At 43.8% G+C, this 27,958-nt stretch overlaps 1 pseudogene; it reads right to left on the bottom strand.

Moving 5' to 3' along the window:
• The window catches only part of LOC118791864, a 68,433-nt pseudogene that overhangs the window by 2,213 nt on the left and 38,262 nt on the right, over positions 1-27,958 (bottom strand).

Genomic DNA, 27,958 nt, shown 5'->3' with positions numbered 1-27,958 from the left:
GATTAGCATTAAGTAACAGCTATTTAAACATTTAATGTAGTTAGTTATGGAAATGTAGGCCTATACATTTAATTGAATTTTTATGACAGTACACTCTTAGAAAAAATATATTAGCTACAACCATATAGGGTTCTTTAGCTTGCCCCTATGGACAACCATTGTATGTTTCCAGTCATTACCATTTGTGATGACTTCTTTGTCCGTTCCCCCAAATATTGCACGAGAGTCGAGATGGATTAAACATTCAGCCTTTATTCTGCACAATGGGACACACAACCACATATGGAGGTCAACATAAAAGTGTTGTCAGGTTAACTACCACACATCAGATCTCTGCTGTAGGATTCCCCCACACACACCGTGACCGTACAGTATGTCAGTTGCCGTTACCCTTCCACATGCATGAATGTCCATACTTTTTTTGTACAATGAAAAATATATCGGTTGAGGCAATTAGCAGACATGTGTTAAACTGCTAGCGTGTAGCCGAGCCACGCAGCTTTTAGCAACAACCACCTAGCACACTAATTCGCCAAACTAAAAAAAAAAAAACCCTATCCCTACATACCTGCACAATGGGACACACAACCATACATGGTTAACACAACCATACATGGAGTCAACATAAATGACTGACTTAAAGGAAACAAACCGTTTCGAATTAGCAACCTAGCCGCAATCCGCTAGCTAACTAAAGGTCACAACACATTTACCAAAATAATGTCTCCTCATTGTAATATGCCATCTTTTACAAGTAAAAAGGAAATGAAACAACTTATATCACATTTAACAGAGCAAGCACCGGACAGCTTGCCTACAGCACATATCTGACATTGCTCTTGGGATTCCCACAATTCCATGTGAAATAATAGGCTCTAATTTAGATTCACCAATTAAAAGAAGTTTTGCACATAATAGGAGTTGGTTGTCCCAATTTAAGCAGGATTTTAAACCCAACTACTTGCACCGTTACACATTAATATTATTGAAATGACACGGTTTTATTGAAAAAACTGTTTATAAATCTAGGAGCAATGGTGGGGAGACCCTATGAAGAGGAGCAATCAAGACAGACGAAGCTGTGTAGATCCGGCGGAAACACCCCACAGGGAATAGGTCATAAGTGTAGGAGCACCGAAACAGGTAACAAAGGCACAATCCAGACGCGTGAGACTGTTCTCAGCAAGAGACTTTGTTTTCAGGGAAAGAAAAGGATAAATAGGGGCAGTCTACTTAGAACACCTGGTAAAGTAGTCTGACCCCCCGCCCACTCCATCATGCATAAACAGCATAAAGCAATGGAGGGTCCTAGACTTAATGGCACCAACACACACAGAAATCATGTGGTTGATGTGTTTGAGATCATTCCACTCCAGCCATCAAAATAGGCTTGACACATTGTATTGTGCTTCTGGTTTAGGTGTTTTAGAAAAGAGGTTTTGCTATATTGCCTGAGTCAACCATTATGGCCACTTTTTACAACAAAGCTGCCTTCTCTTTGATGACTAATCTAAGGATGCTCAACATGTTCCTTGATTGTTTTTTTTGGACAACAAGAACATTGATAATACCTTAAATGCTCTCATCAGAAAAGGACTGTGAGATTGCCTAAACCATCTCCCTCAAGCCATTGGTACATCTCTTTGCTTGTACAACTTGTGAAAGAACTGACTTCTACTAAAACAGAGGCAAGAAACAATTAACAGCATTGAATAAATAATTCTTCTTCTACCACAAAACTGCTTAGCCAGATTCAATCCTATGTCTGCCTTCACCTCATTTAGCCTCTTCTGAGCCTTTCCTGAATTTGAGAATGAATGTTGGCTTCCTGAAGTATGGTGTTATGATGCTTGATTTAGCTTACCTTGTTTCTACGATGCTTCTTACCTTCTTTGGTTTTTCAATCCAGCTTCTAGTATTAATTCTCACAGGTGATCATACTCAGTTCCAATTGTCTCTGTTCCAACCTGAGACTTACTTATCCTAGGAGCACATAAAAGTGGTGAACGGTGGAATTTTTTAGGATGACATGCAGAACAATGGGGCGTTTCCCAGGTACACATGTAAAAGAACTTGATTTACAATGGGGAATGTGATTATGTAGGTCAGAGCATCATGTATCCTCTTGCCATCTCCTCAGATAAGGCTGGCACATACGAAGGAACTGTTTAGTTGCCAAACGTCTGAGGTGGAACCCCTGGTTCATGGGAGTTCTGGCATGTTTGGAAAGGGGCAAACAGGTCTCAGTTTGAGTGCATTTTGTCATAAATTGAGATAGGAATGCAGTGGGCACACATACCATGTGCTTTGTGAATTAAGACACATCAAGACTTCAACAAATAGCCAGTGTTCTCAGGCATACAGCACCCTGCCCTGCCCCAAGCAGTGGGTCCAAAGACATAGCTGAGAGTATGGAGTTAAATTGATGTTATATAAATGGATAAGCTGTGACTGTTTTAAAGGGGAAATGGAACAGCCGTATGCAGCCAAGTGTTTCTTGTTTCAGGCTTGGTATCTTTCCAGGGACCAGTTCAGGCCCAAAGAGCCTCATTCATCCTACTAGTTCTTGACTGGACCACTTAGGCACTGTGTGTCAATGATTATGAGCTGCTGTGGGATAGGAGAGCTGTCAGATTGAATCAAAAAAGAGATGATATGCAGAATTGTTACCTATTCAATATTAATTGATTAGCCATATCCATATACAGTGGGATTGTTTTATTAAGATACAGTGCCCTACAGTCACACATGCCATAAAGATAGATATACAATAAACCTTGTTGCCTGAACCAATAAGACATTCCACTTATCCCTCTTACCCCTCCTCTTACCAATAAATGATACATCTGATCATTTTTACTGCATTTTGGAGGAAATAAAACACACTCCAACAGTTACAATATACACCCAAAAATGAATAATGAACATCTTTTAAAACTTTCACAACAATAATGACTAACTAATCAATGGAAGCCAAAGATTTGCCATATAGATTATCCGGTCACTGCACCAATCCATATTTTTTTCAACTACAGTAATTATACATTCACTGTATTTTCTGTGAATATGGCTGCTGACAAACAAATATTAATGGACCTTAACTGTGTCTGTTTCTTCTAATAACAGGTGAAATTCTTATCCACAGGGACCTGTTACTGTGGTTCCCTTTTAAATGAGATCAGAAGCACACTGAGTTGTTCACTCCATAAAAAGTAGCACACGTCATTTTTAATCTGATGATCCTGAACCAACTCACATACAAAAGGCAGTCAGTGAACTGAAAAGGAACTGTCAAAGGCTGTCACCTTTATATGCTATAATGCGATAGTAACTGGTAGTGTGCTCATATTTGTAACATGCAAACACACTGTGTTTCTTACATTTTAAAACAGGTGTGTTTTGGTATCTTCCAGCTTGCATAGGATTCCCACCTGTTTCCCAAAAACTGGATTTGTTTAAACCCAGTCATATGTATGAAATTGTTTGGAGAGCCTCAGACTGAAAGAAGCCTTACGCAGGTGCTGGGAAAATGTTCAACAGACAATTTCAGTATGTGTTTCAGGGCATTTCATGATGCATCCATTTCAAAATGTGCCACATGCATGCATAAATCATGGGGACTCCTCTTGGTGACCTGTGAATGCAGCTGGAAGTTGGCTGAGAGATCATCCATCTCTAACACTGCATTATGTTCTTATGGCAGGAAGTCCCTGTGGTTTGGTTTCCATCTGATCAAAGGGAATTTGAGCTTGTGTTTCTTGGTTTTAGATACATTGTCCAAGGCTGATGCCACATTCATTCATCAAATTTCCCACTCATCACAAACTGTTTGGTTATCGTGAGGAGGGGGTCTGAGAGGGGACCACATTCAAGGGTCAGGTGATTATTCCAAAGGTCCATCCTCTGTTTATTCTCTATATAATCTGCGGGGAACACTACAAATGCTGATCTTTTCAGATTAATTATAAAGATAAATGAGGAGGAGAGGAGTTATCCCTTCAGAACCTGCTGAAGAAATTTCAGTATCCTTTTTTTCATACTTGGTCCATACTCATTCAAATACTTTACTCAAATAATCAGTCTATATTCATTCCAATACTTTATTCACATACTTAATTTGTATTTCTTCAGTAAGAACATTTACTTTCACAGATTGTAGACTGAGAAAAATGGAGGAAATTTATACCAGAGAAGTGAATCTGGGCCAAAATTGCTCCTGTGCGATACCATACAGACAGGTACAAAAACTCACCCTTGCCCTACTTTGTTAGACTGTTGAATGAACATGGAATTTAACTTCTCAATATATTTATATTGTTAATGAGGTGTTTGTTTTATCCTGTAATAGTGATGTAATTTGGTGTTTTTAACAACATGGTGTTTTAAGAATTGATAGTATTGCTGAATGATCTATTAATCTAAATCTAAATGTCTTCACAGCCTGCATGTTCACAAATATGAATATTGTATAGAACTCATTTGGGTGGTAGATAATTCCCTTTGTTCCTAACAGTAGGATTGGGCTGCTGAAAGCACGCTATTAGATATTACAGTATGTTGCTGCTTCAGGAAGGTGTGAAACCTCTTTGAATAGAGATGGTTGATTAGCATTTTTTCTTGATACGTAACTGTTCAGAAGATGTTTCATTTACTTCTGTCAGAATGAAGACCACTTGAGCACTGTCACAGGTTAAGCCACACTCTGTGTTGCTGTTGGGGTCACACCTGCCATTGCGAGAAATTGTTCAGCATAAAATACAGGGCAGATGAGCATGATACTGTGAAAGGTGATGCAGAGTGCATGTGATTGTGAGTGTGTGTGATTGGTCAAACATTTTCCTTTCCTTTTTCATAATGTACTATGCGAGCCACTGTCAGATACATTTCACAAATGGGAGACATAGCTTGGTCACGACCATGTACCCTGTAGCGTGTACTGTGGTCTTAATGTGTGACATACAGTATAGACTTCAGCACCCTGGATAGCTCCCACCATACATGCGGTCCATCCCATTCATGCGGTGACTTAGGGGTCACTGAGGCTTCACTCTGGTGGGGTGGCTCAAACCAATGCCGGTCCTTCTCATCACAGGCATGGAAAAGGGTGTTTTCTGCTTTCATGATCCAGCTCAATCCAGTCTTCCAGGAACACATTACAGAGTGTCCGTTAATTATTGCTGTTTACTGTGCCCAGCTACACCCTTGGAGCCTTCCAGACCAAACCTTACACAATCAGAAATTTTCTCTAGATCATGGGCAGAAAGATCAAACAAGAAGGGCCGAATGGCCTATTATCACAGTTTTGCTTGTTTATATTCTCAATGTTCTTACATCCAGTAGGACTCCAATAATACATTAGCTGAATCCTCAAGATAAAAGGCCTGTTCGATTTTCTCAATTACAAGAGAGTGTGACTTTAGCTGCAGCTCCCAGTCAGCGTTTGGCTGTATGTTTCTCAGCAGGGGCTTATGGGATGGCTGCTTATAAAACCAGAGCTGCGGCTGTGCCAGTCAGTCGGTTGGAAAGTGATGCTCATCCTGAGTGAGGGAGCTCAGAGATCAGATGGTGGCTTTGACTTTGATCTCAGCTAACAGCCCTCTCTCAATGAATGGGGGGGTGGGTAAACTGAATGGACTCTCTGAGTGTGGAGGGGCAGGTTTGCTGGTGCAATAAAGACAAAAAAAGAAAACAGTCACGACCGGTAAACCATCATGTGTGTATCATGATGCTAATGTGTTTTTTCAGGTGATAAAGCAAACTAAACAACATAGCAGACACAAGGCAGACAAGGAATCATAAATCTGTATTACAGGAAGCCCTCATTCACACTGCAAAGACACATGGTCATACAGCACAGAGACACTAACAGCTCAGAGGCACTAACAGCACAGAGACACACACAGTACAGAGACATTAACAGCACAGAGAAACTAACAGTACAGAAATACACACAGCGCAAAGACACTAATAGCACAGAGACTCACACAGTGGAGGGCTATCATTCCCATAGCAATTTCTTTATGACCGTGCACCTCTGGATATGTGTATACTCTTGTTTTCTCCAAAAATGACCATTGATCCTCTAATCATGCACTGTGGCTGAATGACGCAGGTTTGAAGCTGGCATTGTGGTAAACCCAGAACAAGATCTAGCTGCACAGTATCCCTGTCTTCTGGCTAAAATTAGACACCAGGGGCAAGCAGAAGTAGTCTTTAGTGGTCTGTTCTAAGGGAGCACATTATGTTTGCCAGCAACACCAAACACTATTCTGGCTGGATAAAATCACAATAATCAGCTAGAGCCTCATACAAATTAGGGCAAGGTTTATAAGTGATTAAAAAAACAATTGAACAAATTAACTTGAAACAAGTTCCCAGAAAATGAAAGCATTGAGAACATTTTGGCAAACAGCCAAGCCCTGTCCAAATATTCATTAATCTTTAAAGCCATTAAGCCCCTTATGTGGAAGGCAGAAATCTGATTTGTAAAAAATGAGTGATACAAATCAACCCAGGAGTGAATTCACAAATTAGATACAAAATACATATTAAATAAGTTTGATCTATAACAGGAGACTGTGGTTGAAACAATAACGTGTCATTCAGCCTCCATTCTTTCTTAGATAAGATAAGATTGTTTGGATGAGATTTGGGGATATGTCAGGGGCCTTGTAAAAGAGCATGCTGTACAGTGTATCATAAAAATGTAATTATGATTAGCCAGAATAGCCTGGATGTGGTCATGCAATTCACATGAGCGTGGATAATATACAAATACAAGTATGATCCTAAAGAGATGTCCCACAATGAATTCTGGGAAAATCAGTGCAATTTGCTGGTGAGTTCTGACTGTATAAACGAAAAGGTAACTACCTTAGTCTCACTGAGAACCACTGTGAGTGTGGTGACTGTGGTGATAGCAAGTGTCTGATCTGAAATAACACATTCCTCGAGAAACTTCTGTTTTCCTCACTTTCCAACATACAGAATTGAGAATTCTGTGGGAAATAACATGAAATTAGGCAGAGGGAAAGCTCTTTCTAAATAATATCAATACTTAATAGTCAATGAAAAGTGTGTCGGTAGTGCTATAACAACCTGGAGCCAGATTTGCTTCAGCAGGTCAGGCTACTCTTTTTAGCAACAGACAAGCAGGTAGGCCCTCTGATGTTCTTGTAAACAAACTCAATTCCCAACAACAGTTCTTACCGTATGTTCACACCAGGAGCAGTGAGAGCATCAAAATTCGCTCTGGCTGCCCTGCCAACAACGCTGTTGAAGAAGTGGACGCTCTGACGCAGAAGTTCATTCGGAATGTTTGGTCTTGCAAATGTTATTTAAAGGGACCGCAAAGCAAACAAACATGTCGACTGCTATCTTTGTGTCGACTGACCACAAGTAGGGTATAAGTTAACCTCATTAAATCTTTTAAATGTGAAGGTAAGAAATCGATCGATGAAGCAAAGAAATGAACAATTATAATTACATGTTTGGTAATGAAATAAACTAATTAAAAGCCATTTGTGTGGTGTGACTTTTGTGTTGATGGGCAAATTCAAATTTCAACATTCAGTTTATAGGACATGTTTACTAGCCTTGGTCTTTAATTGACATTAATGTGAATTTGCGTGTAGCCTACATTAAAGTAAATAATGGGAAAACCTGCCACGGCAATTATCAACCTCTCCTCCATTGTGCTTGGGAACTAATGTTTGGTGGGAACAAAAGTTAACATGGTTGTGTTCTGTAGAATTCTCTAGAGCGGAGCACAACCAATTCCGATTGGTTGCCGCTGAACCGCATCATAGCTCATTACCATAAATGCGCCACCAACGGTCATGCTGCTACTCGCTGCTGAGAGACGCTGGCTCACATAGAAAATGACTGACTTCCAGTTGCTTTGACGCTCTCGCCACTCCCGGTGTGAACGTATGGTTAGAATGTGAAGGCTTTGTTTGTGGTGGTCAGTTACCATGCTTGGCTTCCACACTTCCATACATGGGCACCACTTCCTCCCAGCAATCAGAAGCTGGCTTTGGGGGTGTGGCTCATGCAAAGTGAACCCTGACTGTTTAGTTTCTGTTTAATAATCAGAATACATAGCATATGTTTGATACCTGTGAAGGGAGATAACTGTTCATAGGATGGTGTCCTGACAGTCCCTCACATTGGAGAACATGAGCATATGAAGAAGGCAGCAGGCTTCAAAATACATTCACCTCATTTACAAACAGGGGAACTGGTGGACTTACATGCCCACATCCGATTTGCAAACTAGCATGTCTCTAATTACTCCTAACATGTGGGTGCACATGAGCAGACCTATCACATGTTGTGTAATGTATCCAATAGAAAATCCAAGCTTCTTAAAATAAAGATAAAAATAAATCTTACACTTGGGTGGGTACACAGATTATTAGATCATCTAATGTTTGCAGATAAGAAGGGCTTTGAAAAACATAGACAGTAAGTTTCGTAAGTAAGTGACATTTCCTTTCTGTTTTCAAACACTTTCTTGGCAGCAAAAACAATGTAGCTATTCTATGTCTGGACTGCTGTGGGTGGGGCTTCTGTGCCAGTTAGGACCACCCCTGGGGCAGCACTGTGGGCTGATTGGATTTTCTGTCTAGGGTGACGCAGCCTGAGCATTGAAGGTAAATGCCAGCTTTTCAGTTCCTATGCCAGGGTACCTGTGCTGATCCAAGCACGGCAAGCTGCAGTGTATCTCAAACCACAGCAGCAGGCACCACTGTGGAGGTGAATCTGATGGCATAGAGCTGTAAGTCAGGCCATGCCCCCTGTTCTTGATCAGGAGCCTTGCTCTTGGTTATTCCTAGCCAGACGAGGAGGAGGGAGGACAGGGAGGAGTTTTATATATATATATGCATAGTTGCTGGATTTTCTACATAGTGTACAGGGACAGGATGTGTACAGTTCCACAATGAGACAGTTCTCAGCTGAGAGCAAGGTCTGTTTGAGGACACAGTACTATTAGATTTGTACAATTACAGCCTATAGGGCAACTAATACGATACACTTTCAAACGGCGGACTTCAACAACTTCAAACGGCGCAATGAGTGTCAGGGTAAAGGCGGCAACAAGAAACAATTTAAAAAGCACATGTAGCCGGTTGAACCCTGGTAGTGATCAAATTGATTAGGTTCACCTGGTGTGACGGCACGTAATGTGCACGTAACCTCCTCCGGTATTTAGAAGTGCCTTGGGATTGTTTGAAACTCTTGCGGGCGTCCTTGAAAAAAGCTGTTTGTTGCGGGTAGCTGTGCCGTTGTCCATGGAAGCTTGTGGGGTGTATTCCAGCCGAGTTTGTGAGGTAACTGCTTTCATCTTGTTCCTAATTCACTACGCTTGTGAGTTTTAATGTCATCACTCGCCACTTGGTAGTAACAATCACCTGTTGTACCGTAGTGCACCGAGAGCTCCGGGCTTCTTTTTCTTCCCTGGGTCCAGTAGCATTTACCCCTGAGAGTAAAGGTAGGCATGGCAGTCTCATATATACGTACTTCTCCTGTCGTCTATCATTGTGATCTATACGGGTATAGGCATCCAGGCTGTTGGGATATTAAGATCTGCTCTTTCCCGTGACAGATTTTGTTGTGGCTGTGGACCTGGATTTGATCACTGTTTTCCCCGTCTTTCTTTTATTGTGGTTTTGGTTTAGCGTCACAGCCAGCCTTATGCTCTACAGTCTTGTGTTTTTTTTCTCTCGTATTGTGAGCGTGAGGTGTTTGGTGCGTGTACGTGTTGTACTGACTGAGGCTGTGGATGCAGTGGTTAGTGTAGTCTAATCAATGCCGGTCGAGTAGCGTCAGTGTTTGTTTGACCGAGTCTACCAGCTGCAGAGTATAGCCCCCTCATTAGTTTGCCCCCCTTCCTCCCCCTTCTTAGCTTTCCCTGCCGTCACGGGTTCGCCCGTGTCGATTCAGCGGCTCGCCTGTGTGCGGCTGCTGCGTATCTGATTCTCTGTTCTGTGGTTTTTTTGTTTTTTTCCTGAATGATTTTTTTATTGATTTATTTTGTTTTCTTGCCCCTTTGCTGCCCCCATCTCTATGATCTGTGGCCTGACTGTAACTGATCCTGTTGGCCGAAGTTTACATAGCAGTATTGTATGGACACGCCCTAGTGGCAAGAGTGTGGGTTGCACCTTTTGTGTGCTTGCTGTGCAGTGTAGCGTGATGCTTGATAGCTCTTAACTATTGTGTGTACACATAATGTAATCTGTCACTGAGTTTTTTTAATACTGCTTAGCTCAGGGCACAACTGTGCTTCAGTTAAGTGGGCACAGGCTCTCAGTGAGGGAATTCTTGGTGTTGGCATCTTTGACCGTGTGCCACTTGTTGGTTTAGCGTGTTCCCTTTGTCATTTATGAATGTATACTGTCGTGCTTGTTTTTAACTGAAGACTGAGAGAACACAAATATACATGAAATGGAACAATAATAAATTATTGATTATTTATTGACTGTAACAGCCTCCCGTCTCCATTTATTTGGACAGCCTGGGTTTAGGTCATTATCCATCACAATAGCCTAAGGAATACCTAGGGTATTCTTGTAATTTGGGGTGTATATTCCTGTTACATTTGGCGTCACGAACAGGATTTCAGTGGAGGCTGTTCAGTGGTGTATGTTTTCGTTTTTTCTTTACTTTATTCATTAATAATAGAATTGTTACTTTGGCTGGTATTTGTTAGTATTTTTTTTTCTTTTCCATTTTACTTTACGGGGAAAACAGTGGTCGAAGACCCAGTGTGGCGGATGACTGACTGAGCTCGTGCTGGATGGCAGTGTGAAGATTCCCGCATCCTCTCACCCACTGCTATTGCTGCCTTATATTGTTGTTGTGCTTTGTTTTCCCCTCTTTGTTTTGTTTGTGTATTTCCCTTTCCCAACCCCCCCCCCCCCCCCTCAGAGGCCATGGAGGGTGACATGGCTGCTCAGCTGAAGGCCCTGACAGAATTAGTGCAGCAATTGCAGGCCGATAACCAGCGGTTAAGAGAGGAGATGGCACAGAGACCACCCCCTCCATCTGAAAATGGTGAATCTTCAGGTCAGTCTCGTAGCACAGATAATGGGGCAGTTCCCGCACAGTCCGATACGCCTAGTCTGTCAGATAATGGTAATGCTAATTCCACCTCATCAGGGGTAGTAGACCGCTATGTATACATTCCACGGGAGCGTAAATGCCCAAGGTTCTCGGGGAAAGCCTCTCATGATTCTTTGACTGTTGAGGAGTGAGTAGAGGAGGCTCGTCAACACATATCTTTACGTCCCATGCCCCTTGTTGAACAGACATTAACAATTTTTGACTTACTCGATGGTGAGGCAAAATCAGAGGTCAAGTTTCGTCCTGCTGGTGAGCGTGACAGTCCAACCAAGATATTTGATATACTGATTAACATATATGGGTGCACTCAGTCCTGCTTCAGCCTCCAAAAGCAGTTTTTTCAGCGACGACAGCTTGAAGGGGAGTCTCTGACAGAGTATTCCCATGCTCTCATGCACACGCTACAGGCAGTTAAGTTAAAAGACCCTTCCTGTTTTGCTAATCCCAATGTGGTGTTACGTGATCAATTCATTGAACATGTTCGAGATGTTATGTTGAAGAGAGAGCTGCGACATCAAGTCTGGCTCAACCCTACCATTACTTTCTTTGACATTCGCAGTGAAGCTCTTAGATAGGTGGAGGAGGGTGAACATGCTAGCCATAGACCCCGTGCTCATTCTTTTAGTGCTCAGGCCGTTGCAGCCTGTGATGTAGACTCTAACGCTGTATCAGTTACTCCCGTTAACGAGTTAGTTGAGTTGAAAGAGTCGCTTCGCAAACAGCAGGCTCAGCTGGAGGCCATTATGAAACGCCTTGACTCTCCCCCGCTTGTGGCACCTTCTAGTTCTAGGCCACAGTCACGAGGCCTACGGTTCCGTTTCCAACCTGATGGCACGCCCATCTGCCTACGATGCAACCAGCCTGGTCATGTCGCACGTCTTTGTTCACTCACGCCCAGTACCAATTCTAGAGCGGAGCTAAATTCCAACTCCCGCCCCCAGCAGCAGGGAAACTAGCGCCCCCTGGCGTCATGGCCCAGGCGTCAGGTGGGGAATTTCCGGGCTTTTGTCCTGTTGGTGCATCTCAGCTTATTGGTAAATGCCCTGTAGTGGAGGTTCAGATGGGGGGAGTGGGTGTGGCTTGCTTGCTGGATACGGGCTCCATGGTGACCACCATCACCCAGACGTTCTTTGAACAGCAGTTGCAACCACATTTTCAACTTCAACTGCACCCTTGCACTTGGCTCAAGTTAAAGGCAGCAAATGGCCTGGAGATACCCTATCTTGGGTACCTGGAACTGGATGTGCATCTTTTTGGCCGAACTTTCCAGCAGATGGGCGTCCTGGTGGTCAGAAACCCCAGTGATTCCAACATTCAAATGCACAAACAGTCCGTTCCTGGCCTGCTGGGAATGAACATCATTCGCCACTGCTATCAGGAGTTGTTTGTTGATCATGGCCATTCCCTTTTCCAATCGTCGGCCGTTCGTCAGGCAGGCAAAGCATGGCGTCAAGCTCTGTCAGAGTGTCAGCACTTGGAAAAAGTGTTAGAGGCTGGCCATGTAGGACCAGTGCGAGTGCAGTCTGGCCGAGCCGTATGCATACCTGCAGGGTCCATGAAGTTAGTTCCTGCCTCTTGCCATCAGGGACTAGGACCTACTCTGGCATCAGCTTTATTGGAGCCCATCCCATTCACCGATGGACACCTACCGGGGAATCTGCTTATACCTACAGCATATCTTCCACTCACTGGTGGCAGTGTCAAGGTGCCTGTGGTTAATATTGGGGATCAAGATCAGTGGCTTTGACCTAAGCTGCACCTGGGTGAGTTGTACGTGGCGGCACCGCCTGCCTCCAGTCCATCTGTCCACTTCGAGATTGTGGGAGGAGGCAATGAGCAAGTCGTTTATATACAGTCCACTCAGGCAGAGAGTAGTGCCCCCCTCGACTTTGCTCACCTTGCATGGCCCTCTTTGTCGGCCCAAGAACAACAGGATGCTCATGCACTATTGGAAAAATACAGAGGGACCTTTAGTCAAAATGACGGAGACCTAGGATGCGCGACCCTGGTTCAACACACCATCCCTTTGCTTGATACAGCCCCGGTGCGACAGCGTTACCGCCGACTCCCGCCCTCTCAATATGATACTGTTAAAAAGCATGTGCAAGAGTTATTAGACCATAACATCATTAGGCCCAGTTGTAGTCCATATGCATCACCCATTGTGGTAGTACAGAAAAAGGATAAATCGATCCGCTTGTGTGTGGACTACCGCCAACTTAATTCAAAAACACGGAAAGATGCCTTCCCCCTACCCCCGATCAAAGAGACCCTGGATGCACTGACTGGGGCTAAGTGGTTTAGTACTTTGGACTTAGCGAGTGGCTATAACCAGGTTTTAGTTCATGAGCAGGATCGTGAAAAGACAGCATTTTGCACAACCTTTGGTCTGTTCGAATTCAACAGGATGCCATTTGGGTTGTGTAACGCCCCCGGAACCTTCCAGCGCTTGATGGAACGGATTTTCGGGGACCAAAGCTTTCACGCCCTGCTTCTCTACCTGGACGATGTGGTGATTTTTTCCACTACTTTCCAACAACATCTGGAGCGTCTAGAAATGGTACTATGCCGATTACAACAGCACAACCTAAAACTGAAGTTGAAGAAGTGCAAGTTTTTCCAGTCTGAGGTCAGCTATCTGGGCCACGTAATTTCAGCATCAGGAGTGGCCACTGACCCTGACAAAATCCGAGCCGTGGCAGAGTGGAAGAAACCCTCGACAGTCAAGGAACTTCGTTCTTTCCTTGGATTCGCCTCATACTATCGGCGGTTTGTGGCGGGCTTCGCGACGTATGCCGCGCCACTGCACAAGTTGGTAGGGGCGTTGGAAGGAACCCGGAAGGGGTCAAGGCCTCGGTTGCGTGGGTCTATTGATCAGTACTGGAGTCCAGACTGTGAAGAAGCTTTCCAAGCACTGAAAGATCGATTGGTCCGGGTCCCTGTGCTAGGGTATGCCGATTTCACCCGCCCATTCATTTTAGAAATTGATGCAAGTCACGCTGGGTTGGGGGCAGTATTGTCCCAAGATCAAGATGGACAGAGACGGCCCATTGCGTATGCTAGCCGAGGGTTGCGCCCTAGTGAACGGAATATGTCCAACTACAGTGCCATGAAGCTGGAGCTCTTGGGTTTGAAGTGGGTGGTAACTGAAAAATTTCGAGACTACCTCCTTGGCCACAAGTTCACAGTGTATACTGATAACAATCCCCTCAGCTATGTACAATCTGCAAAGCTAGCAGCAGTCGAACAACGTGGGTGTCCCAACTTGCGCTGTTCGACTATGACATCAAGTACCGGCCGGGCACAGCCAATCGCAATGCGGATGCCCTTTCCCGACTGCCAGCAGCCACCAACCCAGACCTGATACCCATCCCCACAATGCCCCCTAGCTCCTCGATAGGGGAGACTCCGGAGTTTGGCCCCCCGAGAATCACCACCCAAGAAGCTCGCATTGGCGCACCCACCGCGTCCGTCCTCCAACAAGGCCTCCTAGATGGTTAAGTCTCCCGACTGGGCCCCGGGGAGTCAGGATCTCCTTCTAGGGAGATGACCTCAGGCCGTTGCTTTAAACCACCACTCCTGGGGGTGAAGGAGATCCCTGGGCTGGGCCTCCAGAGTATGGAACACCTTCCTGGCAAGATTTTTAGCTTTGGCATTCAGGTGCCAGCTTGTGCACGAAGTAAAATGGCCCCCAGGCTGGGCCCCTGGGTGGCGGAGGTAAATGAAGTGGGGGCTTCAGTGTCCCGAAGTAAGCATGACCTTCAAGTGCTGCAAGCAGCAGATCCCTGCCTTGCTGTTTTTCTGCAGTTTTGGAAGAGGGGCCATCCCCCAAGGATGGCTGAGTTGAGGGGGTCACCAGGTGGAGTGCGAGGGCTGGTCAAACAGTGGCGCAGAATTAAAGAAAAGGAAGGGTTGTTATACCGCGAAGTACAACTTCCCCTATCCAGAGCCACAGTCATGCAACTCCTGTTGCCAGCGACCTTACGGACAGAAGTGCTCACAAATTTGCATAATGCCCATGGCCATCAGGGAGTAGACAGAACCACAAGCTTGGTCCGCCAGCGATGCTACTGGCCCGGAATGAGTCATGACATCAAGAAATGGTGTGAGGAATGTGAGCGGTGTGTGGTGGCAAAGGCTAACCAGCCCAGGATCCGAACCTTCCGGGGCCACCCGGCCCTTGGAAATAGTAGCCATCGATTTTACCATCCTTGAGTGTGCAAGCAGTGGCCATGAGAATGTTCTGGTAGTCACAGATGTATTCTCAAAGTTTACACAGGCATATCCAACAAGGGACCAAAAGGCTAAGTCCGTTGTAAAGGTGCTAACTGAGAAATGGTTCTATGCTTACGGGGTGCCTCAACGCATCCATTCAGACCAAGGCCGATGTTTTGAAAGCGAATTGTTACATCAGCTTTGCACATTGTATGGCGTCCGGAAGAGCAGAACCACCCCCTATCACCCGTAATTTGGGGTGTATATTCCTGTTACACACAATTTAAAAAGCACAGCAATTTACGACAGCACTGATGGGGGGGGGGGACTCCTGTAGAGTCTGAAGAGGTGCGTCTTCAGGCCCCGTCTGAAGGAATGGGGTGAAGAAGCTGTCCGTAGCGAGACAGGGAGTTCATTCCACCACTGGGGAGCGATGTTGGTGAAACGCCGATGTCTGGCAGTCCGTTCCTGACAACATACGCGATGTTCGTTCCACCACTGGCATCACGTATGTTATCAGGAACGGACAAATCCTCCTGATGTTGTGGAGGAGGAATTGGCATACTGGTGACGTCCGAGCAATGTACTCCTTGAAGTCCAGGTTACTGTCGAGGATGACGCCCAAGCTCTTTGCTGACTGAGAGGATGGTATTGTGGTGCCATCGACGGTGATGGAGAGGTCATGCAGGGGGGAAGGGCCAGCTGGGATGAAGAGCAGTTCTGTTTTATTGAGGTTCAGCTTCAGATGGTGGGATGTCATCCATTTGAAGATGTCAGCCAGGCATGCAGAGATTCTTTCGTTGACCTGGGAGGTAGAGGGAGGGAAAGAGAAAGAGAGTTGGATGTCGTCAGCATAGCAGTGATAGGAGAGGCCATGTGATTTGATAACTGAGCCAAGAGAGTTGATATAAATTGAGAAGAGTAGGGGTCCCAGTACTGAACCCTGTGGAACTCCTGTAGTGAGGGGGGTGGGTGCAGAGGTGGAGCCTTTCCAGTAGATCTGGGAGGATCTATCAGTCAGGTAGGACGTGAACCAGGAGAGGGCAGTTCCAGAGATTCCCATCTCAGACAGCTTTGATAATAGTATCTGGTGGTTGACTGTGTCGAAAGCAGCGGAGAGGTTGAGGAGGATGAGGGCAGATGACAAGCTGGAGGCTCTAGCAGTGTGGAGAGCCTCTGTCACAGCCAGGAGTGCGGTTTCTGTTGAGTGTCCAGCTCTGAAACCTGACTGATGGGGGTCCAAGAGGTTGTTCCTGAAAAGAAAAGGGGAGAGTTGGTTAAGTACTGCACGTTCCAGGGTTTTAGATAGAAATGAGAGAAGAGATACCAGTCGGTAGTTTGTAACATTGGATGGGTCGGTGGATGGTTTCTTGAGGAGTGGTGTGACCAGAGCTTTCTTGAAGTCTGTGGGGACAGTACCAGAGGTTAGTGAGGAATTGATAAATGAGGAAAGAAATGGGGCGTTCTCACCAGATATGGATTGGAGCAGGGTAGAGGGGATGGGGTCCAGAGGGCAGGTTGTGGCATGGTGGTCTGTGATGAGTTGGAGCACTTCCAAGTCTTTGAGCGGCATGAAGGAAGACAGCTGGTTGATGCAGTTGCTCGTGGTGGTCAAGGGTGTTGTTGAAGGAGTCCCGGATGCTGGTCACCTTTTCCTCAAAGTAAACCCTGAAATCGTTGGCAGAGAGGAGAGAGGGGGAGGGAGGAGGAGGGGGGGGGGAGGAGGGTGGAGAAGGTGGAGAAAAGTTTTCGTGGGTTAGTTATATTGGCATTAATTTTGGATTGGAAGAAAGAGGATTTAGCTGATGTTGTTGCGGTTGTAAATGCTGTTAGCAGAGAGTGATAGACAGCCAGGTCCACGGAGGATCTGGATTTCCTCCACTTCCTCTCAGCAGCTCACAGCGCAGTCCTGTCGGAGCGGAGGGAGTCAGTCAGTCATGGGCATGAGGGTGATGGTCGCGATGGCCTGGAGACAGTAGGGCAGAGAGCATCTAAAGATTGAGAGAGACATGTGTTGAGGACTGATGTAGCAGATTCAGCAGGCATGATGGAGAAGGAGGGAAGGGGAGGGAGGGAAGAGAGAACAGTAGAGGAGAATGCAGAGTGGGAGAAAGTGTGGAAGTTTCTTCTGAAAGTGAAGGTGGGGGGATCAGTAGGGGGGTTGAGGGTGGAGGGGATAGTGAGGGAGAATGATATGAAGCAGTGGTCCGATACGTGGAGGGGAGTCACCGTGAGGTGGGTTGTGGCGCAGCTCCTGGTATGAAATATTGAAGTCTCCCAGTAGAGTCAGTGGGGTGTCATCAAGGAGGGAGTTCAGAAGAGTGTCGAGCTCGTCAATGAAGAAGCCGAGGGGACCTGGGGGGCGATAAACAACAACAATGGTGAGGTTTAGAGGATGAGACACAGATATGGCATGGAATTCAAATGAGTTAATAGAGAGAGTATGGAGGGGCAGAGGGGAGTATCTCCAGGATGGGGAGATAAGCAACCCTGCGCCACCTACTCTGCCTGAGGCCCATGGAGTGTGAGTGAAGGAGTATGAGGACGACAGGGCATCGGGGGTGGCGGTGTTGTCCGGGGAAATCCAGGTCTCGGTGAGTGCCAGGAATTGGAGCGACATGGTCTCAGCGTAGGCTGTGATGAATTCAGCCTTCTGAACCGATGACCGGCAGTTCCATAGTCCACCCGCCACTGAGAGTACCTCGGAGGAGGACAGAGGGGGATAAACCAGGTTAGTCAGGTTGCGTTTGCGGAAGTTGTATCTCCTGGAATGAGAGGAAGAGTGGATGAGGATAGGAAGGCGGCACAAATGGACTAAGTCAGCTGTTGCACAACAGGACTTCCTCTGTAATTGTTGCTTTGAAAAGGCCACATTTGTTTTGCTTGGTGCTAGAGGGACATGGCAATGCTGCAAGTATCTGTGCCAAATATAGCCCCCTTCCCCCCCAACACACACACATGCACACACCACAGTTTTTTTCATAAGTGGAAACACACAGCAGAGTCTGAATAATAACAGGTCTGTTGCTGTGTTTCAGTGTTAATTTGGACAACAAAAATTTTGGCAAAAACTATTTGACAATGATCTTTTTGTCCCATGACAATGGCGTTATGATAATACTCTTAAGAAGTATAACTAAATGTCTTTTCATTCCTCTGACGACAATGTGATGAGACAAAATCAGTAATGGACTAATGGACATTCAATTTGCCACAACGCTTTTGCATGATATCAGTTTAGTCCAACAATATGCATGCATACATTGCAAAACATAAACCATTGTCCATTGTCCACTGTTCAGTCCTGCATTTTTCTCATTGGTAGAACAGTCAACACTTCAGTTGCGTAAGTTACTCACTTGTCCACCCACTCCCACCAGCTCACAAGCCATCCTGTCATAATGAACAGCTGCCTGAAAATGCCCCATATCTTTTTAGCTACAAGTCATCAATAAAAATGATAAAATAGACATGTCTTTGTTAAGCTCTGATATGCCAGGGGTAAGGTGAAAGAGAGGAAACATCAACAACATTTTAGTGCCCTTATCAGCTCAACTAGCTAAGTCATGCTGGCTGAAAATCCTAGATTCCAACTTATAATTTCTGCTCCTCGGGCACTGTTTTCTAGGGTTAAAATGTACATAGTGCAGGCTTAGCTAAGGTCAGTGCGGTTATGGAGTAGGTATAGAAAGATCAACATGATCATTATGACAATACATAATTTCAAGGCAAGCAAACTATCCATGTTACCTGCTTTCCTGACTGGTTTGATTTCTTTGCAGTCTGTAAAGCTTGCTATACCTAAATAAATTCATTTTGGAGAATAATTCATTAGCTGGGTTAGATTCTAATACAGCTGAGTAGAGGTACATCTGTCTAGAGGTATGTAGTATAGCAATATGATCATCTTCCCAAAACTTGACAACTTGACATCCCACTATCTACCAAAATAATGTAATTGTCCTCAGGGGATAATTTATTAAAGTTTATTAATTATGAAGTTTATTAAACTGAACTGTATATACTTGATAAGCTATTAACTTTTACCACATAATACCAATTGTCATGTCCACTGCTTTTGTAACCTAGATCTAATGCAGCCCTGCAGACCAACAGCAAACTGCAGCTCGTTTAAATTGCAATGGCTCAGTTGCTGCAGTGTGTGGATTACATGGTATTATACACTGTCAGGCTTCCAGGTGGAAGGACCTAGGTGCAGACCAGAATGCCAAACTTAGGTATTTATTAGATGGCAAGCCACAAAACAGTTGTCAAAAACAGTTCGAGTCAACACCAGAAGATCCACAAAACAGGCAGAAATCCAAAATCACAAGACAAGGACAAATCCAAAAATACAGGCAGAGAAGTCAAATTAACCAGGCAGAGAATTATTCCAAAACAGCAGGCAAGAAGAATATCTAAGAGGCAAAACAGAAGTCAAACACCAGAGCATATCGATCTGAACAGGCAGAAACAAAACAGGCTAACTCACTTTGAGAAACTGGCAGAAAACAAAGAAAACAGAGGGGTATTTATATACAGACTAATAATGACTAAACAGGGAACAGGTGAGAAGGACCGGCTTCAGGTGGCGGGTGTGGTTTAAGGGCATATCGGCAGGACAGGAAGTGGGACGACGGAGCACAAGGGGCTGTAAAAAACAAAAGCATATGCACGCAAAACAAAAACAAAGACACACTGACACTGACAGACAGGAAGACAGAGAAACACAACACAAGCAAGTCATCTCAGTCTGGAGTACTGACACACACATTGCTTCAATGCTAAAAGACAGTTATACCATTTGTGAGCAAAAAACCAGGCAAATCTTGCATTTTAAATTCCAAGACCTTACTCTTTGAGGACATAGGTCAATGCTGGCATAATGGTGAAACAAGTCCCCTTTTCCATCTCTCTGGAAAATGTATGTTTATATTGAGAGACAGAAGCCATTATACACTATTCTGTGTTTCATAGAGTTCGCAATTTATTATTATATCTGCCATGTAATTATGAAACGGAACAGTTGCTCCAGTGAGTTTCAGAATCCAGACCTGTTCAAAGGTAATGACCAGGCAGGTACATCAATGTAAAACACAACATCTCCACACTGGTATTGTGATGTTATGGAACTGATTTTAAACAATTTTAAAATTGCACAATAACTTAATGTTATATTCTGCAATATATTACTGAAAGCATATGCTTGGAAGTGTTTAGAATGTGTACATTTATGAAAAGAATTGAAAGAGAATTTATGAAAATTTCCCATCAGCCAGCAGAGGGCAAATTGTTGGGTGTTGATGCATTTCCCCAGGGTGGGAGGCTCTGAATCCTTGTGATGAATGTTACCTGGTTATGCAAATACATGCTCTAACTATGGACAAGAGCATCTGCTAAATGACTACTACTTCTACAGCTGCTACTACTACCACTAGTACTAATAATATACAGTAGAGACCGTTTAATTGAAATTGACGTAAGTAAAATGTGTCTAACATGGAAAAACGTGTTAAAAGAAAGCCTTGGAGTTATTGCGTACTGTTTTCATACAGGTTTTATCTAACCATGTAATGTTTGATCCAAAATTTAAACCATATCTGGGAAAGTGCATCTGGATTAACCTGAGGTCAATAGCCATTATAATGCCTGAATGAACACACAGTGAAAATGTCTTTCCAGCTTAAATGTAAATATGTTTCAGGTCAGCAGGCATGATAAAGATGGGCTATGCCATTTGTAAATCAGTTTCATCTGCACTCCATGTCTTTCAAACTGTGGCAGAGCCAGGGGTGGTGGCAGAAGTGAATATGCTTTCCTGGTAGTTGTCTCATTTCTTGCCAGTAGCTCATTCCAATTAAGTGCTTAACTGAAACCATTTGGAAGACAGAGTGGTCCAAAGTGTGAGTGATTGTCTCTTTTGGCTGCATCCACTGAAGAGACTGTGGAAGAAGTAACGGTTCAACTTTTACCCTTTCACCCTCACCCCATGGCAGCTTAATGTTTGGGATAAAACCTTACCCTTTCAAGGCACAGTCATGAAATCATCATGCTTACCTTGGCTCAGTACTATAGACATCCTGGGTGCAGACCGCATAAGCCCTTTAAAACTCAGTTAGGGAGTCAGGACCTCATGTCATAAGACTGCAAGAGCACATTATATCTCTGCTACTGATGTTATGGGGCAAGGCAAATGTGAACTAATTTTCTGGTTATCACAGCATTAGTCCTAACCACACACTTAACATACCTCTGATGCCAGATATGTGAAACTGTAGTATCTCACAACTTTTATTCTAGTCAGAAATGCGCATAGGACAGTATTCTACAACCTGTTATATTCAATGATGAAACCATTTCAATGCACAGATTACTGATCATTGTGAAGGACATGTGAGGTGTAGTGTGACTGTGGTGTTTTTCAGCTGGAGGACTGAATTCTTAGAGGAAAGCTGGGACTGGCTGCAATGACAGCTATTTCTGTGCATTCCTCCTGGCAGGACACGCTCCTGGCAGGGCAATTGTGGGGATATTACATTTGCACTGGTGTACAGCTCCCTTTGTGCTGCTCTTGGAATGCTATTACATTTGCACTCTGGGAGGCTTATGGCTCCCCTTGTGGTCTTGTCCTGTGATCATGGTATTGTCTGTAAAGAAGACTCTTCCACTGTGGGACCCAGGGCAGAGGCATGACCATGCCTGAAGTGTCCACCGCTTCATTCTCACACACAACACAGATTTTGCCTGCTCAGGTGAAGTACAGAAGGGACAGATTGCACCTAGACTGGAGACAGGATGCTACAGCATGTCACTCCATCAATACCATGGTGATTTAGAGGGAAATCTTTGTTAATTAAACAGGCCTGGGTGACTTTATCTTGGCTGAGATCAGACTGGCAGAAATGTCTGTGACTTGGAGCAGATAAGAACAAGTTCTACAGCATATACAGAGTGCCCCTTTTCACTGCTGGGTCATTTGGGGTCTCCCAACTTTTGGGGCTTCAGTGAATACTGCACATAGCTCTGCTCATCACGCAGTCCTATCCAGCTCTACACATAACACAGTCCTGTCAGCAAGTCTTGTTACTCCAGAGGAAATTGTGAGTGTGCATTTTTAATTGATCCCTCCTCAGTCTGACAGACAGAAATATACATCAGCAGACTGTACTTTTTTCTCAAAGCATGGGTCCCTTTGATCTGAGGGCATGGTTGTATAGCTTTGGTTGTAATTCTAAAATTTAGCATTATCCTCTTCCAGACATTATAAGAATCTGTTTGCTTTCAAGTTCTTTCCAGGCTCATGAGTCTGAAGGCACCTGAGGGTGGTCCATCTTATTTCCTCATCAGACTAACATGGCTGCTCATGAGCCTCTCAACCAGAGGAATGAAGAGTCGGGAGGATATTATACTTCAAGCTGCTAAATGCCAGATATTTACAGTTGTGGAAATTCCAAATGATGTTTTCACTGTAAGATACATGTCTTACAGAAGAGTAACCTGAGTTTTTCTGTGTATTGATCCTTCTCAAAATCTATGGCAAGGACTGTGCTGGATATTCTTGTACAGATTGTAGAAATGTTTTGTGTGGACAGGTAAAGTGGACACAGGGCGCTCTACATGGCTAAACAGGAGCTGAATAGTATGAGTCACTGGAAGGAAATTTTTCTGCTGCCCTGCAGCACTGTTATTCAACCTGACGGAAGTAGACAATTTTACCAACATTTCCTCCCAGCCCTCTGCTTTGATACATCGCATGGTTGGCACGAAAACATGTGTGTGAGAATGAAGCATGTGCATGAGCAAGGCTGATAAATGAGACTGCCATTTCCCCACAGGGTGTCATTCCTGACGTTTCCTTTTCTCTCAGTACTCTCCTCCATCATGCCCTTATTGTCCCTGCTCAAATGGCTGTTTGCTTCCTGCCGCTGGTCACAGGATGTCACAAGCATTGAAGAACCTGACTACATTTTTCATTCAAGTTGGGCTCACACAGTCCCTGTGGTCCACTTTCAGTTAGGAACAGTTGATCAATCAATATTTTTTTTGACAGTTCCAGACTTTGGGATTTTTGTATGAATATTTCCCTGGACCTGTCTCTGACAAATAAACACACCGGTGTAGGCAGTCTCTCCAGGATTCAGCAGGATGGTTTTAATTTTGAAGAGTAATGCTTGTGCTTCCCTCTCTGCATTCCTGCCCCGTATGGAGAATGACATGCAATATCAGCCCCTTTGATGTAGTCCAGAGAAATGGGTCTGTTGGATATGCCATTATTAATTTATCAGATGTCTTGGCCAATAACCTTCTTTATTTGTGTGGGAGCTGACCTTGATCATAATCAAATAAAAAGAATACTCATAGTTTTATATGGTTTTTGTGATTGCTTTGATAGGCCCTTACCACTTACAAAACAACAAATGTCTCTTGGGCAACAACATCTGTTGCCTTCTGAGTGCTGTCACATTCATAATTGAAGCATATAATTTATGGAAGCTTCTATGATTTGCTCAGATTATATTATTGTGATGCATGATAGTTTAAAAACCTATTAAAGACATATATGTACATTGATAACACCTGTGAGATAGCTGTAGTAAGAAATACTTGGCAATGGGAGCTGTAGCACCGGCAAGGAAGAGTGAAAGGGGTTGCTGGTGGAATAACTGGTAGTCAGCATCCTGAATCCTGAACTCTTCATAATAAACTGCATTTAGAAGGGGATGCTTTCTATACTGGACGAAGGACCGCTTCTGATGGACAGCATGGTACAGTTAACATTTTAAAGACCTCCCCTTCCTATCCCCTTCCTCCCCTCCCTACTGGAAGCTGACACCCTGCTCTCCAGCAGATATTGTTGATGGACTATTGTGTCCTGTCTCTTTAGCTAACTAGCCTTTTATGTTCATGCACTTTCCTCTGAGAACATACAGTATGTGAGACCATAGCCATGCCCTTCCTCAAGAAGTCTGATGCCCCATCTATAGCCACTTTCTCAGGAGGTCAGGCCCCCATCTGAATGCTGCTGTAGGCTTTGTGTGCACTGAATCAAACCACCCTTGACTCTGCATGATTTCTACTTTGTCATTGCTTGCTGTTTGATTGTTAATAAAATAGTATGCATTTGGAGTACTTGTATTGAAATGCAGATATTTCTTGAACAACCTGTTTTGTACTGTATTATCAGCCATTATTGTGTACATTGCATTGCTTATTGGGAACAGGAGGAAACCTATAAGACAGAAATGAGCATAATTGTCTAAATAAAATCATTGGATCTACATACATATTCCGATTGCTGCTGTAGTTCTGCCATAATGGGAGCCAGACTGGCAAAAGCAGCACCAAAGTTAACATGCAGGTTCATAGTCACAGCACCATGGTCTATGATCTGCAAATAATATGACGATATATAATATGAACAGTGGTTAAACTGTACATGACAATATTTTGGAAAGTGTGCACAGCTTATTGAATTTTGTAAATATAATTTAAAGGTGATATAACTTACCCCATTGTTTGGCGGGTTTGGTGTGGTGTTGGCATGTTGTCTTGGGATGTTGTCTTCTTTGAATCTTTATTGATCTGACAAGCCTGACAAAAGTCAAACTAATGTGGGAGAGGATAATGATGAAATTATTTCAACCTGTAAAGTGTTACAATAGGATTATTAGTTATATTGTCAGAGCAATGTGGGTAATATTGTTGTTACTGATATAATATTGTAAATAATATATTTGATGACGGTAATTGATTTCTCTTAGTTGGTATGTTATGGAAGAGGAGCTTAGAAGAGGGAACCTTGATAAACCAGGTCCAATATTCAGTTGGGGGAGCTGAAGAAATGGAGTCGTGCTGTGCTGTAATTGGAAAGCTGCCAAGTCGTTGTTTGTGTGTTTGTTCCAAAGTGTTTTTTTGTAAATAGTTCTGCAGGCCTTATGTTTTTCTTGCATTCTTGTTAAAATAAATCACTCATCAGAGGTGTGCACTACAACTCTTTTGCTGTGCTTATCACTGCTCCAATGCTGAGCCATTTTGTCACAGCCAAATAAGGGCAGTGAAATTTCTGCTCTTTGTATGTTCTGTATTGTATAGCAATGTGCTGCTTGCTTAAATATGAAGACCAGCACCATGGAGGTGAATCTGGCCATTCAGCTGCAGAAGGAATGATGTTATTTTTGATCTTGGAGATAGATAACCTTAATCTGCCATTTTATTGGAACACCATCAAGTATCTGCACCTATTAATCATAATTTGTGAGGCAGGCCAGATTTGTTGCTGCACTGTGTATCCTGAAAACCATTGGGAGCTGTCTGGTGCTTAGGTGGAAGAGTGTTTGTGGAAGGCACATGGGGAATTTCCCCCACTGTGGTGCCTGGCATGTAGTGTGCGATACAGGTCCATAGTAACTTTACTCATCCCTGGAGCTATTCTGCTGGTTTGGTGCATCTTCACCAGCTCACCTGGAGCTCTAGAATTGTGTCTGATGGCAGGTTATGCCACAGATGGCATGCTATTCCACGATTTTGTTGAGAATTTTTTAAGAGCCGACAGCTGTAGCTCCAATTGCTTAATGCTTTCTTTTTTCTTTCCGCTGTTTTATTTATTCTCATTTATTATTATTTATTCAGATTCCAGTGTAGGTATACTCAACACTATAGGATTATGGAACTGATTTTATGCTTCTCTGTTTTAGTATTGATTTCTTAAAGAGCAGTCTTTCAAGTCACCCACAGTTAAAAGATGTGCAAACTTTGACCTCACCTATGATTCACCTGACCTTGCACTGTTGTGCTGTAGCGTATTCATGCCTCAGGAAAATGGTTGAAGTTGTTGATTTAGTAAAACAGCTAAAGACACCTGAGGGCATAGGCGTCATTTACACTGGGGACACTGGGGACGCTGGGGACGCTGGGGATGCTGGGGATGCTGGGTCCCCACCACTTTTTGTCATGGCTCATTCCATCCCCAGCACTTTTTGAAAGCCTTTAGTTAGTTGTGAACACGTCAAACCCGTTGTTGTCCCCAGCACTTTTCAAAACAAAGTGACGCCCATGTCTGAGGGTCATAGACTTAGCAGCATCCCATTGCCCTGCATTGCCCCTACATCACTGAAGCAATGGCTGGTGTAGTATTTACAGGGATGGATCAAATGACAGCATCTACAGCTTGCATCTGATGTGACAAGAATCTGCAACAAAGCCTCATCAGTGTTTTCCTCATCAATGTTCATTCACATTTTCCAAGCCTGTCACTAATCTTTCACCAAACTCCATTGCTCATTACCTGCTGTGGGAAAACTGCATTGATGTTTATCATATTAAACTGGAGGTTGCTAGCAGCTTCTATGGCTTCTACTTAAGCAATTATAAAATTATTTGAGTTAGTCAATGTTGATAAAATCTGTACATGAATGTTGTGTGGTAAAAGACAGCAATAGTGTTTACCATGTTTAGTGTAGCTGACCATGATAGGTGTGGCTGGGTGTAGCTAGTCCTGCAGCCATGACCTGCAGTTTGCTGACATGTACAGACAGATCAAAACACTTTTTGTGCTCTTTCTGGCTTAAATGTGTAATAACAAGAGCAAAGCAGTGGACTTTCAGCCAATGTGTTTGTTGTACCACTACTGTTCCGCGGTATTTGTTGTTGTGACCTTGAAAAATATTTGCGTGAATGCCAGACACGGAGCTGATGGCTCATTGAAGAGGGGCCGGGAACCTGTAATGGGCCCTTATACAGCCTATTATAGGCTGTATGGAGATGCAAGACAGATCCAAGGAGAAACTTATGGAGACAGAAGGGCAGAACGGAGAGAAATGTGGATTACAATGTGGTGTGCTATTTCAGAATAAATAAATACCGTGGCTCCGTCAGCAGTGACGGTGATGGGAAATGAAACAAGACAGCCGGCGATTGCCTAGTTCCTACTTTGGGACTCGAACAGAGGGCGTAATTTTTCTGTTTGTACACTTACACAAGGATACTGAACAGTGAATAAAGTTTTCTATAACTCTATTGTGTCTGCTCATTCAAAATAAATATTGCGGTGAGAAACTTAGCTAGGGGTCGGTCATGTTCAGTCAGGCAGATCAGGCCCAAGGTGGGCCCCTTTGTAACTGGAAGAACCGTGGATTTTAACAAATTTATAAATTACAGCTATTTAGTTGACCACTGAGTTTATTTTGTACTGTCACTGTCATTCATGGCTGATTAATTGTTTCCATCTGTATTTTAGGCTTCTTTTCCTATATTCCCATCAGATTCTCACACTCTTGCAAGCTAAAGGTCTTTTCCCAAACCTCAATGAGGAAGACCTGCTGTTCTCCTTGAATAAATTGTAAAGAACAAAAGGGTAATATTTTCATTTGGCTCGTATGTGTACTCTTGGGGAAAATACGGACCTACTGCTGTGTAGGAAGGTCCACTGAAATGATAGTGGAAGTCTTTGGAAAGTGTCTCTGCTGTAGTAACAAGGTTGATCTATCATGCCAAGAGTGTTTTAGAATACAATGAGTCTGTCACATTTAATTCTTTAATGTCTGGCCCGGTTTGGGCTTTGTTCTGTGTTGCTCTTCCCAATACAATGTAGAAGAATTAGATAATCAGAAATGATGGACGT

Source organism: Megalops cyprinoides, chromosome 17 (assembly GCF_013368585.1).
Source record: "Megalops cyprinoides isolate fMegCyp1 chromosome 17, fMegCyp1.pri, whole genome shotgun sequence".
Lineage (NCBI taxonomy): Eukaryota > Metazoa > Chordata > Actinopteri > Elopiformes > Megalopidae > Megalops > Megalops cyprinoides.
Note: the sequence above shows the minus strand (reverse complement) of the source record. Positions and strands in the feature narration are given on the sequence as shown.